The following is a 3,957-nucleotide window of genomic DNA, read 5'->3' as shown; positions in this document are numbered from 1 at the left end:
CCGCGGGGCACGCTGGGCGCTGTAGTCCGGCCGGCCGCGGAGCATGCTGGGGGCTGCGGTCCACCGGGGCAGCCTCCGACAAGATGGCGGCGGCAGGGCCGCCCCGCGCCGCCGTGGGCATTGCCGGAGGCGGTTTCTTCACTTCGTGAAAGAGGCCGGGTCACGGAAAGAGCGGGGGGGGCGGCAGCCATGGGCTGCAGGCCAGGTCTTCCCCGAAAACAAGAAAGCCTGGGAATGAGCGTATAAATGGAACCACGAGGAATTGAGTGTCGTACACAGAATTGTGAGATACTGTGAAAAATAAATATTTGTACCAGCCTCCAGAGGAGAGCAGGACAGGCAGTGCTGCTGGGTGCTGGTGCCAGTGCTGCCTGTGCTGAGAAACCCCAGGAGGGCAGTGAGGGGACCCGGGCAGCCCGACTGCTGCTTCCCACTGCCTGTTCTTTGGGTTTGTGCTGCCTGGAACTGTGGTGCCCGCGGGTGGGAGACTGTTGAAAGTAAACATGGCTTGTTTGTGCATCCATCTGTTGGTGAACAGCCTCCTTTCACGTGTGCTGTACAGAAAAATACCTTGACGTTTCTCAGATGTAACAGCTCACACAAATTAAGAGTGAAAAATAGCAGTGACACCAGAAAGCCCATACTGCTTTTGTGTTTGTAGAGAAAGAGAGAATACTTGGCATTAAAGAATAAACTGAAAGCTAAAATTCTCAGCATTTTATCACATTTTCTGAGATGGTAATTTCACTACTTCAGAAATACTGACTGACAGCACTCAAATGAAGTTTTTGATAGAGAGTCAGACATTCTTACGTTGTAGACAGCTCAAAAACCTTCTACCTTGAAAGCATGAGATAGGATGGGATCCATCTGCTGTAGGAAGTTACCTTTCAAAAGCAGGTAAGAAAAGATACTAGACACACAAGATTCATTAAAATATGTAAACTGTATCAGGCAAAAAGCATCTAATGTCTCCACATCTGGCAGGGGAAAGAAAACATGCATCTCTGCCTGTGCCTTTTGCAGCTGCTTTGTCCATAAATACAGAACGACAAGTTCCAAGGATAACAAATTGACCTCTAAAAAAGCATTAAATCTTTAACTCAAAAAAACTGAAGATTGCATGGGAGATGGTCTATTAATGCTCTTAACCAACATGCCTGTCATCTTGACTTAACAATACTCCTCTGGCCATTTCCTTCTAACTGACTGTGAGACACATGGGGGTTTCTGTAACAGATTGTGACCATGTTTCATGTCGATTATTTGCCTTCACAGATGTCAAGCACCAGATGCTTCAAAGCATGTTTAACTCAAGCAGATCAGGCACATTGCAGTGTGCTTATGGGCCTACTCTTTGAAATATGGCAGTTTCCAGAGATACGATCCAGAAAAAAAACAGATGGATGCATGTCACATACCAAAAATAGCTGTATAGTCTCCCACCTTTCTGGTGTGGTATTGAAAACAGAAAAGTGAAATGAGCAGAAACTTTTGGAAATGGCTGTTGCTGAACAAAGGCAAAAGGCCACAGACAGATAGGAACTCTTTTGCATGGAAATTTTGAGGAAGGAAGAGTAATCCCAGACATGATTTAATACTAATTAAGATACCATTGGGTTTAAAATAGAAGTAACCAGGGAGAATTGATGAGAAAAATACTGATGAAGAGGTTCAAGGACTTGGATTCATGATACATGTAAGACACTCATAATTAAGAATTTTAGGAGGAGACTATGCGTACCATAAATATCAACATTATATTTATATTACATAATCTTGTGACTTAGATCATGAAAAAGTGAATAAAATCAAAGTGATTTATTGTCATGCACACCATGACAATGAACTGGCAACCAGGGCACAAGGGTTTTCTAACTCTAAGCAATTACTGGCTACCAGCTACACTGAAGAATGATGCACATATCACCATTAGAATATACATAAATATAAATGATATTTCTATTCCCATAGAAACTGTATAGGTGCACACGGTATATAGCTCTTTGAAAGCTGAATTCCTAACTTTGATAAGGAAAGCATTCCCTTGCATCACTTATTATTACCATTCAATGTAATAATTCTTTGCCAAGGGGAGTAAATGTGAATATCCCATGTATATTCTCCAGCTAACCTACTGTATTAAATAAGGCTGTTCCCCTCCTACTAACCTTAGCTGTAAACAAGATTAACATTTTAGTCTCTTCTTGTACACCACCCTTTCCATCCATTCAATCTTACTCATTGTCTGCTTCTGCATCTTTTACGTTATAAAAAGAAAACACTTGGTGTAAGTGGAACAGGGGTGCTGTAAATAAGTCATTATAGAAATGCATAATAATATTCCATTCTTCTGAGACTTAAAACATAAATAAAATGTTAAAATTATCACTGGGAAGTGAAAATACTCACTGGCTATGTTGTCTGTGGCAGTAACTGTATTTCTTTTCAGATTGCTTTAGTTATCATATGACACCCAAACAACAAAGACTGTTCTGAGCATTATTTATTCCCACGATTATTACACCAAAATAAACCTCTTTTTACTTTTTATACTGAAATGCTTTTGACTCTAGACATACATGGTGACTAGACCGAGCTGGTCCAAATTTTACAAGCTCATCCTTGTTTTAACCAGCCTCTGGAGAATACCATTTATACCTTTGGTGCCTTGTTAACTTCTTATTAATCGGACACTACTACACTGAGATGCCAAATTTTTGCTTGAATACTGAAGCTGTGCCAAACTGTGCTGCTTTACTGTCTTGTTGAAAATGAGATTGCCTGCTTTGTCAGAGAAATTTTCACAGGCAGCAAATACACTGCTAGTGTGGGTAGGACAGTTTTACAACCTGTGTTCTAATGCCATGAGCACTATAATTTTCAGATACTATCTCCATCTTCCTCTCAACTACAAATTTTCCAGTGTGATACATTAACATGGTAATTCCAGCTGAGCTGCTGGATGACCATTTTGACACGGGTCTTGCCAAGCCAACATGCTACTGAAAGCAACACAAAGGCTCGATACAGCTGTGGTTTTATATTGCTGAACACTAGAGTTGGGTAGTCTCAGGCGACCAGCCAGTAGACAGGCCTCAGACAACATCCTTCGTCTCTTTCTGACAGGCTCCCTCAGCACCAACCTCCTTCCACTTCTTAACTATTCCCTGTAACACTTGCCTTTAGTGGGAGACCTTCATTTAGGAATCACCCATTCTCCACTGTGTAAAACAGCAAGCGATTCTGTGCTGTTTTCTGCCTCGGTGTCCTCAGAACTGGTGGGGTGTTCTCAGAGCAGGGGCAAAACCCTTCAGAGATGCCTTCTTGGTGACCTCTCAGAGCTCTGACCCACTCCTTCACACACCACGTCCCCTCTCCTCCCCCGCTTTGTCTCTGTGGTTCCTCACAGATGTGTAAATACTTTTATAAAGCTCTCTGTTCCCATCCTGGAGATGCTCCTCTGCCCGGATCTTAGCACTCTGCACACACATTTGAACAATTTGTTTCCCTCAAAGCTGCCGCCTTCCTTCCCTCCCTCCCTGCTTGGGCCGAATTTGCTGCTGTTGACGATACGTAGTTTTTGCTCTTTTAGATGCGGGCGTTTGGACACGGCCCCCGCAACACCTCCCCATGAGCAGGCAGCAAAACTGCCACAGCAGCAGAGCGCGGGCAGGGGTTGCGGTGGTGGTGACCGAGCACGGGCTGAACGCACCGGAGCGGTTCCGCGGCTGAGGTAACAACCGGCCCGGGGTCCGGGTCGGCGGCCTGGGGGAAGGGCGGGCAGCCCGGCAGCGCTAAGCGCCCCCCCCTCCCGGGGAACCCCGCACCCGGCCCGCGGCGCCGCCGCTCCGTTCGCGAGCAGCCGCCCGGCGGGGCGGCGCGGGGCAGCCCCGGGCGGGCGGAACGCGGCCTCGCGGCCCGGCGCGGCGGCGGGGAGGCCGGTCCCTTCCGTCA

The sequence above is a fragment of the Athene noctua genome, chromosome 17 (assembly GCF_965140245.1).
Source record: "Athene noctua chromosome 17, bAthNoc1.hap1.1, whole genome shotgun sequence".
Classification (NCBI taxonomy): Eukaryota; Metazoa; Chordata; class Aves; order Strigiformes; family Strigidae; genus Athene; species Athene noctua.
The sequence above is the reverse complement of the archived record's forward strand: the minus strand, read 5'-3'. Positions refer to the sequence as shown.